Genomic DNA, 15,392 nt, shown 5'->3' with positions numbered 1-15,392 from the left:
TGTGATGTGTGCCTTCTATGTAGACGATGGGTTGAAGTCCCTGCCCACAGTCGAAGCCGCGGTCAACCTGTTAAAAAAGACGCAGGATGTTCTCTCCAAATCAAACCTAAGGCTGCACAAAATCGCAGCAAACAAGGAGGTCATGGAGGCCTTTCCAGCTGCAGATCGTGCAAAGGACCTTAAAGACCTGGACCTCAATGCAGATGCGCTGCCAATGCAGCGTAGCCTTGGAATCAATTGGGACCTCCAGACCGACTGCTTCCACTTCAGCATCTCTGATGAGGTAAAACCCTACACTCGACGGTGTGTCTTGTCAACAATCAATAGCCTCTACGATCCTTTACGGTTTGTAGCTCCAATCACGATACAAAGCAAGGCTATTCTGAGAGAACTCACTGTTGAGAACAGTGACTGGGACTCGTCTTTGCCCCAAGAAATGGAGGAAGCATGGACAGCTTGGAGAGCTTCTTTGAAAGAACTGTCCCAACTTTCGATTCCCAGAGCCTATACAACAACTTCACCCTCAGCAGCTATCAGAAGGGCGTCTTTTCTGACGCATCGACTAAAGCTATCGCCGCTGTGGCATATCTAAAAGTCACTGACTCTGCTGGAAATAACCAGGTGGGATTTGTAATGGGCAAAGCCAAGCTGACCCCCCGCCCTGAGCAAACAATTCCAAGACTGGAACTTTGTGTCCTCTCGCCCAGATCAGTGGCGCTACGTGTCAACAGAACAGAACCCTGCGGACCACACTACACGTTCTGTCACTGCAGGCCATTTGAATGACACTAACTGGCTGAGTGGACCCAAATCTCTATACACACCAGAGACACTTGCCTTGGAGAACACCTACGAACTTGTAGACCCAAGTTCAGACCCAGACATTCGCCCTCTAGTGTCCACTTTGAGTACTACAACAACATCCAAGCAGCTTGGTTCCGATCGATTCTCAAAGTTCTCATCCTGGAAGTCTCTAACTCGGGCCATTACTCGCCTCATACACATAGCCCGTTTTTTCAACACAACCTTGAAGAAGACTTGCAAAGGCTGGCATTACCGCAAAACGGGATACACTGTTGAAGAGTCTGATCAAGCGTCACACACCATCATTCGAGCCGTACAAGAGGAAGTCTACAGTGAAGAGATCAAATGTATCCAAAAACATGAGCAGATTCCAAGGAGTAGTTCTCTCAAAAATCTGGATCCTTTCATTGATGCACACGGTCTTCTGAGAGTCGGAGGCCGCCTCCACAATGCAAACCTTGATCAGAGTGAAAAGACTCCAGTGATTATTTCTGGCAAACATCAGGTTGCAACTTTACTCATCATGCATCACCACGAACACATCCATCACCAAGGCCGTCTGTTTACAGAAGGGGCTGTCCGTACAGCTGGCTTTTGGATAATTGGTGGCAAGAGAAAAGTGAGCAGCATCATCCACCAGTGTATAACCTGCAGAAGGCTTAGAGTCCCACTTACAATCCAAAAGATGGCCAATCTGCCAGCGGAACGTCTTTCGACAGAGCCTCCCTTTACAAATGTCGGGCTTGATGTGTTTGGTCCTTGGAATGTCTCTTCACGTAGAACAAGAGGAGGTCATACCCACAGTAAACGGTGGGCCGTAATCTTCACATGTATGAGCGTGAGAGCAGTTCATATTGAGGTCATAGAATCCGTTGACACATCCAGCTTCATCAATGCGCTAAGGCGCTTTCTCGCTGTGCGCGGTCCTGTGAAACACATCCGCTCGGACCGTGGCACCAATTTTGTTGGTGCCTGCAAGGAGTTGAAGATACCCTCGAACATCGATGACATCACTGTGAAGACTTACGTGTCAGGTCAAGGTTGCTCTTGGACCTTTAACCCTCCGCACGCCTCCCATTTTGGCGGTACATGGGAAAGAATGGTTGGTCTTGCAAGGAGAATTCTAGACTCAATGTTCCTTCAGCTGAAGGACAAACTTACCCACGAGGTGCTGGTGACTTTCATGGCAGAAGTAGCAGCCATTATAAATGGCAGGCCCCTTGTTCCTGTGACAACTGACTCTAAGGACTCATTCATACTTACACCAGCTGCTCTTCTCACCCAAAAGGTGAATGTCCTGTCTGCTCCTACTGGAGATTTTGGAGTTTCAGACCTCTACAAGCGCCACTGGTCCAACACCTTCTGGGATAGGGGGCTAAAGCAATTCCTCCCAACACTACAGGCACGCAAGAAGTGACAGTCCACTTGTCCGAACATCAACTCAGGAAGTGTTGTTCTCCTCAAGGACAGTCAAATACCAAGAAATGAATGGCCTCTTGGACTGGTAATGCAGACCTTCCCCAGTGAAGAGAGGAAGGTGCGAAAGGTTGAAGTCAAGGTCACAAGAACAAGAGTGACTAAACTTTTTCTTAGGCCTGTTTCTGAGATAGTGCTTCTTCTCCCCCCAGAGGCCCAGTGAATTGAACTATGTAAGGTTTTATTGAGTGGCGTGTATCCACGCCAGGCGGGGAGTGTTTTGTTACAATCGGTAAATCTTTTATTTTGAAACAGGAAATACATGTCGAATTTCAGGTGACTCATTTCCTTGCTAATAAATAGGAAGTGAGGAGAAGCATGCTGCAGAGGTGCTGTATTTGTTAGTTTTTTCTACCATGTTGAATCTGCCTGCATCTTATGCTCTTTGATGGCATTGTTGGTATGTGTCAAGTAGTTTTATTGTTATTAATGATTGCAGATTCACAGATTATTTTTGTGTCAATGTTTTGAGAAGTTTATGCAGAAAGTCTATTGAGTCATTGTAGTTACTGTTACTGTTGTTATACGTTAAAATATGTTAAAAATACAATGGGTTTGCAGGTAAAAAAGGTAATAAATACATGAAAGGTAGCAGTTAAAAACAAGCACTTTAGTTGATTTAAGAATCAGTATATTTACATGGTGTGTGTGTGTAAGTATAAAGAGGAAGCTGTTTTATTTGTATTCATTATGTCTTTGTGTGTTTTAGTTTTACTCTTTCTTACGTCATTAAACCTGTGGACAAGGGACAACTGTCTCCAGAGTCGTGATGTTAGGAAGGAGTTTGTCTAACTGCCAAGGTGTATCACAGCACATATACTGAGGGCAGCATAAGAAGCGTTAGTTTTCAGATGAAGAAAGGCAGTTGATCGCGTCCTTCCGGGCGCCATTTTAGATAAGGACCTGTTTTACGTGAGCTGATGGCTGGCTTGGTTGGTAGCTGAGCAGGGTTTAGGCTCAGAGCTCCAGATTGCCACTAAATGGTCGCATTTTGCCCCTAATATTTGAGACAGTGTAAGTACATTTTTCATCTGCTAGTGCATTTGCTACCAGTAAATTTTCAGATTTAATTTATGGCCATTTTCTTGGGGTGGCTTCAATTCAAACAATATAAATATAACATACCCAGGAAAAAAAAACATGTTTTCTATTTGTCTACAGCGAAATGGGAATGTGTCTCTTTTTGTTTCTATGAATTTATTTTTGTGAAGTAAAAATACACATTTACTTGTACTACATGTGTTTTTAACTACAGTGTATTATTGTCATGATGATGATTTTTACAATAAGTGTGCTTATTAAGAAATTTGCTGGTGGAAATATAGATTATTGAACTCATTAAAGTTAAACTACTCTGGTGAAATACATGTACTGATATACTATGATGTATCAATGTTTAACACTTGCTCCTATTTCTTTTTCAGAATAACAGCCTGCTGCTGATCGAGCTGCACAAGTTGCCAAACCTCAAATAGGTTAGTGATACTGTAATGCCATGGATAAAGAACAGTGGAATGCCACACGCAGTAATTTAAGGAAAGAGCTGTAAAAAGAGTTAAGCAGTTCTTTAACTCTTTGCATGAGCTTGAGGTTGACGCTGAAGAGGAGTGCAGTTTTCAGGATGAAGCAATCGCTGATTCACCACCAAACTTTGATATAGACAATGGAGATGGTGGATTAAGTTATGATGATGATGATGACAGAAGGGATTTAGCAAGTTGTTTTAGAGACTGGAGTACACAATTTCTCACCATTGTGTGTAATGTATCAAAAGCTTTACAGTCTTCTCAATTTTTAGGAACAGTCAGAAACAACCAGTTAACTGCCACTGACCAGGAGGCCTATATTAAAGGTAAGTTGGCTACAATAGCTATTTTGCAATATGTGTGATGCTGTTCGACAGCAGAAATCAAGATGAACCTGCCAGCATGAGTTTATAAAATTTTTTAAAAAAAGAATGCAGGTGTATGCAGGAATCCCAAGGTTAATTTCAATATCATTTAAAAACTTTTTAAAGACCTTCCAAAAGCAAAACATCACCTTTTAACATGAAGACAAACTAACATAAACATGATGATTTATTACTGTAACTTTAGGTTAAATGTGAAGTTTTTCAGAGTGTTTGACTCCAGCTCACATTGCCTGTTACCCAACTTTCATTGTTGTCTGAACAGAATGAGTTTGAGCAAGCAGATATTGGGTCAGTGATCAGGCATAATATCAACTATATCTTCAGATTAATTGTATTATAATAATATTATATAATATAAACAATATTATAATATACAACTCATTTCACAGGGCCTTTTTTGTTTGAGGTTTTATGTTTTGCACTTCACTGCCACCATATACAGTAACCACAGTAATGCTTTACTGAGTGAACTAAATTTGTTCTTTTGTGTATTTCTTAAAGGGCCACAAGGCGGATTTGGATTTTGATTTTTTTGGAAAGTAGCTTAGTAGCCTTGCAAAAGAACAACAGAAGCAGTGTAAGTTTGTATTTTTTGTCTTGTAATTTACAGGAAGCCGTACGCCGACTTCACAACTCGGAGACCAATCCTAGGCGCTACGATCCGGAGCAAGGGTAAGATTTAAATAATATGCTTTCATTCTTCTGTATAAGGAAATGGACACGTTAATAGATACCGATCTTAACTGTATAATTTGTTTTCACAGGCTAAACTCTCCTCACAACGAGGCCGTCACCTCTTATTTACTAGGAGCTATATCCGCAAGTCCAGATTTACACGATGCTGATAATGACGAAATTGTGTGTAAGTAACTTTTTTTTTTACTGGTTCTCCTTCCTTGCTTGATGTTACTGTGACTTACGTTTGATTTTTATTAATTCCACTCTCATTTAATTGTTTTCCAGCGGCCTGTAAGACACACTATGAAAGCATACGCCGGAGTTTCCGATTTAACCAGCCAGGACTTGCAGAGCAGGCGGAAGCTGCGAAGAATTCAGCTCGGAGTAGGTCGAGAAGAAAGAGGGTAAGACTTTTTTGTTGACTATTTTTCAGATGCATTGATAGATGTGTTGTGTCCATACACAGTGCATAGCACAGTGCTGATTGCCTTTATTGATTAGTTTTTTTACAGCTGTTGGAAGCGAGACAGAGTGTGTTAGCAGCGGACGAGGTGGAACTCTGGAAGTCCGCTACAGTAGACCTGATGTAGCAGTTGTAGCCAGGATTTTGGGCTCTTTGTCAGCTACCCATACATGTTGTGTGGGCAGATCTCCTTTGTGCTTGTGTACGTGTGTGTGTGTTTTTAAAAAAATAACAAAGCTCTTTCTTTGCATAAACGTGTTTCTGGTAAATGTTCCTTGCCTCAATAAATTAAATCATGTCCTTGATGGTAATACTAGTGTAGTAGCCTACATAAGAGAACAATGATATACAGCATAATAGTATAGCATATAAATTAAAAAATAAATATATAGGCCTATATTTTATTATTGGGGTTTACATCTATTATGAGCCTGGTAGATCTGCCAACCAATCACGAGTGATTTCACTTGTTTGAAAAGAAGTGGTTTCATCCAATCCTGAGTAAGGACATTCAAGCCTGGCCAGGGCGCGCAGTTTCGCTGCATTCATATGCTAATTAGAGCCGCGAGCTCGTACGTTATAGTACGTTTCGGACAATTAGTAGCACCGACAAACGCCACGTACGCAGGTTGTAAATTGTCGTTAACTGCCGAAAATTGGGGAGATTTTCGGGCGTTTACGGGGACGAAAATCCCACTTTTTCATGCAGTTTATATCTCTGAATAATCTGGCTTTCTCCCAGCATCCAAAAACATGCATGTTAGTGTAACGCACCTAGAAGGTAAGTGCACACAGGACCAGTTTACTCTAGATTCCAGTGGCGGCTCCTGACATTTTTTTTAGGTAGTGCAATTTCAAGTCTGCGAAAGCTGCATCAGAGTGTGCTGTGCGAAGCTGAACTGATTGCACTGATGCAAACCTGTTATGTTCCCACACAGGAAATAAAATGTCTGATCGTCCAGAAACTCCTTGTCTTCTTTAAATAAACACAACGCAGAGTCGAGGGGTTATTTGGTCTGCCAAATAACCAAAGTGACTCTGCAATTTCCCCCGTTATGTCCATAAGTACCATAAAAGTCCATAGGACTGAGGTATATTTGTCTAGGTAGCATAATTTATTGTAATAATTTTTAATAATTTTTTGTTATTTTTTGCATAATTTGCCAATCAGTTAATATTACACCTTAACCATTATTTATTTATTTTCCTCATATTGTTCCAGGATTCTATGAGATAAGTAAACACATAAGCTCTTAATGATAAGATTCATTCAATTTTCATTCTAAAGAATGTAATTAAAATGACAGCATATAAATCCAAGTCAAGTGTTTATGGAAGTTTTGGAAAATATGACTTAGAAAAGCATAACCAGTTGTCAAACATGGTTAAGTGCAGCTTACTTATGTGAGATTTCTCTTTTTTAAATATAATACTGCACCATAAACAATGAATGTGTCATTATACATTCTGCTATCATTGTCAACATTATATTAAAGATTTAAATCATTACAAGTCAATGATTGAGCACAAAAGGGTAAGTTATTTAGCTACATCAAAAACTACCTGGAAAAATTGCAGGGTTGGTGGAGCCCTGGGTTTCATCTTTGCCTCGCAAGGCTAGCTCAAACATCCCGCAAAATTCTTCCAAACTTCCTTCTCCGCATTAGTACGACGACTAAAGGGCACTTCTGTCAGAAACACTAACGTATTGTTGCACTCGACACTCGCCATCTTCTTCATAGAATGTTTTTTTTTTTTTTTTTTTCTTTATTGAAAACCACAATGTTACAACAACAAGTAGAATGTTCATGGTCCCGCGCAACAGACATATGACGAAAGCACGTTGTGCGTCGTTTGTGCGAGTGTTGTGGAGAAATTAGAGTCGAATCCCGCGTTGGTCAGCCGTCCATTGGGGAGTTTATTGAACAAACCGTCACAGCAAATGTGCATACAGAATGTACAAAATGTCCGACGAGCCCATCTGGTGACACCCTTTTATACCGTTTTATCATAACAAGTGTACGTGGCCCTCTCTGGAGGCGCCTAGCTTTCGCAGTTTATCATAAACACGCTCATTCTAACTATCAACAATATTCTGAACCAGTCAACAAGGCCCAGGATGTAACTAGGCCAGAAGTCATGAACATGTCATGACATCCTTCTCCCACATAGTCCCCCCTGAAATCACTTATCAGTGATTTAATAAAGAAATAATCTAAAATGAAAGAAAATCATCCCACATAGTTAATTAAGAATTAATTACCATAATAAACACTAAATTATTCTAATAATTCTACAATATCAATCAACGGGACCATTTTGAATACATGAAAAGGAATATATATATGTGTACTCGAATCACATTAAATGATTAAATTAAATTACACGATATTGATTTCAACAACACTACAAGTTTTACATTGCCATCACACTTGTCCACTGTTCGCAGTGCATAGGTGCGAAAAACCCACCGGCTGCTACTTTCGTAACTCATGTTCTTATCTTGGGAAAATTCACCTACGGCCCCCCCCACTGGCGACCGACCACTTTACCAAGGTCGCACTCGAACAGTTGACTGACACAATTGGCAATGGACATATCAGTGATCAGTTTTGATTGATAATACACATAAACTGAATACACCACCTTCAAATCAGTTAATCACCGTTTTGTATCAAGTACAATACATAAAATTATGGATTATCACACAACAATAGTAATAAAATGCAATGTAATGCAGCCCCTCCAGTCCCGTCCCATCTCCTGTGCTCTGGTGTCGTCTGCTTCTGGCCGAACATCCGTCCGGCTGGGTCTGGAACTGCTAAGCTAACTCTGGGAGGAGAGGTCGCCAGTACGTCACTCCCAATCAAAGAGATCTTCAGCATCTCTTCTCCCTGTCAGACTAAACTTGGTTCCACCCTCGAGGAAAGAAACTTGTGAACCGTCCGTTGATAACCTTCATTCGTTGACCCGCTCTCCCATGCGTTGGTCCTCAGGCCTGGTCTCGCATGGTCATCTGCCTCCAGATTCCTTCCGCTGTTTGTTTGAACATCACTTGCAGCAAACACCTTCTCAGAATGGGTATAATGCAACACACCAATAGGGGAACCATTCTCACTATCAACAATATTGCTATTCCCGCCTTAACTGTCATCGCTCCCCCTTCTCCCAAAATCCCAGACAGACCAGTCCACCACCGTTCACCTCCACCAGCATCACACGTCAGCTCCTCTCTCCGTTCTCTGAACTTCTTCACGGCTGTTGTAACCGTTCCAAACCGTTCTAAAACTTGTCTGTTCTACCAAGCCATCATACTCGCCTCATGTAGTTGTTCTCCAAAGCCTGCAAGCCCTTCACTCGTGTAGCTAAGAATTCCCTGTTGGTTGTATTATATGTAATTAGTCCACTCCCCATTTTGTTAAATATGATTCCCTGCAAACCAGCCTCAAATCCAGCTGCAATCTCCCTGCGTGCTTTGAGCTCAAAGGAATCCCTCTCGGCTGCCCTATTGCATCCAAGTAAACGTGCTTATCCCTGATGTAGCCATCACTAGATCTTTTAACTCTCCCTTCTTCCACATCCAATCCTAGCATCTCGTTTACCTTGTCATACACTACCACAACTGATGTGTTCCTCCTCACCAGTGCCCAAAAACCTATCTCCCTGTTGGGTAGCACATTTAACAAAACATGATCTCCACACATCCAGTAACTCTCAGCCACTGGGTGTGTCTGATCCCCAAAAAGATATAGAGTTAAAATGATCATTTCTATATTTTCACATTTTGATCCAAATAAATAAATCCCAATAAATCTTGTTTTCATTTAACATTAGTACTACGTGAAATCTTTCTATTCTTACAACCATTGTGAACAACTCCTTCTGACCCGATCTGACATGATCTTACCAGATTGCCCCTTTTTCGTGGCGTCCAGAGGCGGTGATTTGGTCGTCTCCTCCACCGGACCCATGATCCACACTTCCTCACACTTACCCCTACTTACTCATACTTACTCATCCTTCCACCAACCTTTATTCCCACATACTTAACTTCAAGCTTAACATCTGCCTTTTCACGACTAGCTCTAGTGTGTATTGCTGGCAAAGTTTGTGGCGTGGCATGGTCTGAGTGGGTGTGTATTGTTGCATCATACTCATCTGACCCAGGCTGGTTACTTCCCTGCGGGGTGGCTTCATCACGGGACCCTTCCAGCCTCTCCTGTCTGCGGGATCCCGTCCCACATCTCCAGGCTTCGTTCTCCTGAGCCCATGCTGTCGGCCAACACCCACACCTGGATGCTCACAGTGTCAGAAATCTTAACCTCTTCCTTTTGTTAATCCTTTCCCTCGGACTCAACTCCGTCTGTGTCTTTAGTTCGAACCTTAGTGCAGTGATTCAAATGGTACCATGTGTTGCTACCTTCCACTTGAACTGCTGTTGATGTTGCTCGCACCATTGTGTACGGTCCTTTCCGTCTTGGCACAAGCCACTTCCTCCGGAACACTTCGATGTGCACCTGGTCGCCCGGCACCACTGGCCTCTCAACCAGCTGTTTGAGACTCAAGTCTCTGAACTCCTCCTGTAGATAGATTGTTCTGTGGACTGCAGTTAGTTGCTTCATGTAAGCTGTCCACTCTGTTTGCACCTGCTCAAGTGGGAACTGAGGTGGCGGCCTGGGTCGACCCGTTAGCATTTTATGCGGTGTTAGTGCGTGACTCTATGAGTCTGCATACGAAAGCTCATTAGTGCAAGCGGCAAAGCATCTAGTTAGTTTAGTTGAAGCACAGATTCAATTCAATTTCACTTTCCAGGTTCCATTGATCCTCTCATGCATCCCTTGACTTTGTGGATGATAAACGGCCCCACAGCGCTGCTTGATTCGCAGCTGCTGCAGAATGCCTCTTGCACTTTTATAACCAAACACTTAACCATTATTTGAGCTAATCTCTGATGGAATGACAAACAGATGAATCAATTCTCTTACCAAAAAAAAAATTTACGACTATTTATCCAATATGTATGACCAATATCCTTGTGATGGCGCGACCTCTGGCTCCAGTGACACCATTGGTGCCAAAACAGAAAGCTGGCACTTTGATGCTACTTTCGCTGCTTCATCAGCCGCGATATTACCTTTACCAACCATTTTGTTACCTCTATGATTATTTGACATTGTATCACTGCCAATTTACAATTTTCATGACCGCAATCCGCTCCTTCATTTGGACCTCCTGTCGCGCTGGACTTCCGTCTGACCTCCTGAACCCTCTCTGCTTCACAACTGCTCCAAATGAAGAGAAAATATCATGAGCATATGCAGAATCTGTGTACACATTCGTAACCTTACCTTTCACCAGTCAACATGCTTCCGTTAGTGCCTTCAGTTCAGCCAACTGTGCCGAACATGGCCGTTCACACTTCTCAGCTTTCACCGTCACAAAGTTTCCACCTTCCTGTTTCACAACTGCAAAACCTGCATGATCACCCAAATGATCTCACAACATGAACCATGCACAACATAAGTGACATCAGCCTGCACAAGTGGAGTTGCTCCTATGTCAGGTCTCAGTTTAATGTATCTCACAGCTTCTGCCCCACGCTCATGTGGTTCTCCTTCCTACTCACGTGGAATGACATCTGCAGGATCCGATGTAGTACACCTCTGTATTCACATCTGGATGTGTCAAAAGATGCACAACCTGCAAACATCCTGTCCGAGTCACAACATACCTACTCTGATTTATTAGTTCTGAAATCTTATGGTTTTTATTGGAGACATATAAGAAAAATGGCTTCTCATAGACTAGTGTTGGCCGTTTTGGATGACCCTTGCTAATTCTGTTTCAAATTTCCAATGGCTAACTTAGCCTCGGTTGTCCTCTCCAGTTGGACTTCCAACCTTTGATCTTTGGATCTTTCATGATTCCTTCCAGAGGAAGCGCATTTTATTGCATAATCTTCCCAAAAGAAGATCATACTTGTTGTATTTTAATTTTACTTATTATTCATTAGTTATTTATTTATTTATTTTGGACATGGCGCTTTTCTTACTCCCTCCAAGTGGGATGGAGAGATATCAGTAATTCCCTATGGGCTAAATAGATACTCTAATTCAGGCTATCAATGCTATTTAAATTAGAAACTTTGTTCCGTTCAAATTTTAGAACTTCGTAATAGTGGCACATTTAAATTTTAAATTCAGAAACTTTGTTTTGTTGTGTCCTAGTAACAGTGACCTATTTAAATTCAAGTTTTAGAAATTTAGTAGTCGTGATACATTTAACTTAAAAACTTTGTTTTGTTTTGTAATGATGACACACCTGAGGGCGGTTTTTAAACCCTTTTGAGTACGTCTGATGTAAGTGTACTTCTTACCTCTATATGTCAATGTAAACCAATACTGGGATTCCTCTGCCAGAGGAACGCCTTGGACCTACCGGGCCACTTGCTCCGCCCCCCAGGGACTGGCCACGGTCCTGCCGAACACTCGGGTTTCTCGGTGCTCTCGGACAGCTGTAAACAAAGTGTCCCCTCTCGCCACAGGCCCAACATGCCCCCGAGGACCTTCGTCCTCCTGGTGCACCTCTTCTTGACCTTTGACAGGGTCGACGATGGACTTGCCCCTGTGACGGCTGTTCAGCGGCCCCCGCTGTCATGGCCTCATTTCGTACCTCTTGCTTCGCTTGCAGTTCTTCTAACTGCAACCGTGCAAGTTCCCTTTGCATATCCTTCTCCTGCTCATTCAGTTTCAGTTCTTTCCTGTATTTGTTTACTGCATGCACCACGTGGTCTCGGAATTGTCCATGTGACATTGAATTCAGCCCCACCACATCCTCCAGCCGCCCCTGAACTGGGGCAGGCAGAGCCTCTTTGATAGAAACTCTGAACAATGTCACCCAAGCTGGGCTCTTCTCGATTTCTCCCTCAGACTCTTGTCTCCATTTCTTCAATTGTTGTGCAATGTACACAACCGGACTCTCTGTTCCTGACAGTGGCTCCCCCTTTAATGCTTCGAGGTCCACTCCCGCAGGAAACTCAGCTCGTAACGCTCTCCAGAGTGCAGCTCGATATGCATTAAAGTCAGTTCCATCAGCTCGGTGGCTTAACATCCAGTCATTCTCACTGTCTCTCAAAATGCCCTCCATGGTAGAAGTTCCAAAACACAGTGCCCACACTGCCTTAATGTGTCCAACAGACAACAGTTTATGCACAGTCTCTTGTTCAAAAGCTCTTATCCATCTACTTGCACCTCTGTGAATGTCCGGCAATCGAGCAACCAGCCCCCCTAGGTCGAGCGTCTGCCACGGCACATACTGTCCCTGCGTCATTTCTATCAAACTCGGTGCTGACGCTGTTGGACTCTTATGTTCTTCAGAAGATGCCTTTTGAACTGGAGATGCCAGTTCTGGTGATCTTTGGTATTGTGGGAGCTGTCCCCCTGCCTGATCTGAATTACAGACGGCGTCTGGCTCAGGAGCTCCATGACTGCTTGATGTAGCTATTTGTAGTTCTGGACGTTCATGAGATATTTTATAATCTTTTATTTCAGAATCTCCTTGTATGTTTACTGCTCCTGGCAGTGTTGGATATAGCTCTGCATTTTCAAAGAAATGTAAAACTTTTAATTCAAGCTCTCTCTTTTCCTGTCTCTTTTTGCTTTTGTCCTTTGGTTTGTAAGCTTTAATCCTTTGTTCCATACTCTTACAGATAGTTACATTGAAAGTGCCACCTTTTGGCCAGGGTGAGACGTTAATTTTTGTTCGTTTTTCCCATTTTAGAGATATCTTTTTAATATCTTTGGAATGTTCAGGATGTTTGGCGCTGATGATTATTGTTGGTGTTACATCCATTGTTTCACCTAGTTAGTTCCCTTCTATTGTCTTTTGACTTTTTCTTTTTATTTACTTATCTATTTTCTAAATTTCCCTTATTTATTATTCGTATTCCCCCTTTTTTTTTTTTTTTTTTTTTTTTGAAAGTCAATTTAAATGCACTAATTATTTAACTCTAATCAATGCTAATTTAATGCTCGGCTAAATTTAGCTTAGATGCAGCTAATTATTGGATTGGATGTTGTCAATGCTAATGTTAAGGTTAGCCTACGTTAGCTTTGAAAGCTTATGCTCTAGGTTGTTTTTTTTTTTTTTTTTTAAATTAAACCAATGTTAATTCAATGTTAGGCTAATTTAGCTTTTTGACTTCCGGTTTGGAGTTCGGTTACTATTATTGCTAATGTTAATGTTTGCCAACCAATGCCAATTGATGTTAGCTTCCTAGCTGTTGCTAATAAATGCTAACCTATTGCTAATTAAGATTTAAACCAATATTTGCCTTATTGCTATTGCTAATCAATGCTAATTGTCTTTCTGATCAATGCTAATTATGGCTAATGAAATGCTAACAAATGCTACTAATGCTAACCAATGCTAACTATTGCTAATCAATGCTACTTATTGCTAATCAATACTAGCTTGCTTGTTGACCAATGCTAATTGAATGCTAATTATGCTATTCAACGCTAGTGATTGCTAATCAATGCTAGTTATTGCTAATCAATACTAATTATTGCTAATCAATACTTGCTGTATTGCTAATACTACCCAATGTTAATTTATTACTAATCAAAAGCTCAGTTAATGCTTACTCTGTATGAAGTGACTCAGGCTAAAGGCGTTGCCCCAACTTTTGCTCACCTCCGGATGCTTCCGATCCAATCCACACACAATGTCCTCCACCAATCCAGATGATCCAATGTACGTCACAGCTACGTCAATTCTGACCAATGAAATAAAAATATTTTTTGACCAATGAAATCTGAACACACCTCTAAATCTAACTCCAGTGAAACACGTCTACGACAGTAACTTCTAACCAATAAAATATGAACACACCTCTAAGCCTGCCTCCAATGAACCACGTGAATTTCTAACAAATCAAATATGAACACACCATCACATCTGCTTCCTAGACTGTTATTAGCTCCTCCCAAGCATAACAATTGAACCAGACATAACAATTGAACCACACCCCAACTCAAAATGGCGTTTGTCACACTTTGTAACAAGTTAAGAAAAAGGAGGAAATACAAACTTTCAGCTGGACAGAGAAGAAATACAATTTAACACAGAAATAACAGTTGCACTATTCTTTACCTCGAAATGGCATTTGTTAAGAAAGAGAAAGAAATACAATTTAACACGCTGTGGACAGGGAAACTACAAATCAAAAGATACAGAAACAATGCATAAGCGAGAAACTTTCTTTATCAGGAATGTCACATTCACGTCGAACGACGTGATGACTCAATGGCCTACGGACAGAACCTCTTCCTTAGGAATTGCGAAACCCTCATTACTCGACTGATAACAACTCCGCAACTAGCCCATTACCTAAAGAAAACTAATAATTATTACAGTTCAACCATAAAGTGCCCCTGGAAGACACAAGGAAAGAAAATGTGATCACACACGAACATTTGCAGCAGCAGAGAACTGTCAAGGCCAGAGCACGCACCCACACACTAGCCGCGGGAGCGCGCAGCACCCTCTGTCCCCCTGAGAGCCAGAACACATTCACTCGCCTGTTAAGAATAGAACTTTAGAAACTTAACACCAATCACAGCAGTACTCAATAATAACAAGATGCACTCAACGAAAATATAGAGTCTTAAAGAAAGAAACCCACAGCGTTTAAAAATAACAGCACATTTCGGCACAACACCTTATTTCCCCAAGTTATTAATGCGGCAACTATCACAATTAAGCAGATTATACCAATGAAGCAAATTATGACCATAAAGCCAGTTATAATAATGAAGCAAATCTGAGTGTGAATTAAAATACTACGAATACTCAAAAGTCAAGGGATGATATGAGTCAGAACCTTTTCTCTTTTCTTCTTTTTCTTGATTCACACAAACATCAGATTTCACACACACATTGATAGACAACAGAGACCGGTCCCACACACTCAAGTCAGTCGGTCAAAAGTTTTGTGTCAGTCACCGTTCAAATCTTCACATTTTTAAATTATCAATTTCTTTCATTTAGACTTTTAAT

This window comes from Odontesthes bonariensis, chromosome 16 (assembly GCF_027942865.1).
Source record: "Odontesthes bonariensis isolate fOdoBon6 chromosome 16, fOdoBon6.hap1, whole genome shotgun sequence".
NCBI classification, from domain to species: domain Eukaryota; kingdom Metazoa; phylum Chordata; class Actinopteri; order Atheriniformes; family Atherinopsidae; genus Odontesthes; species Odontesthes bonariensis.
Note: the sequence above shows the minus strand (reverse complement) of the source record.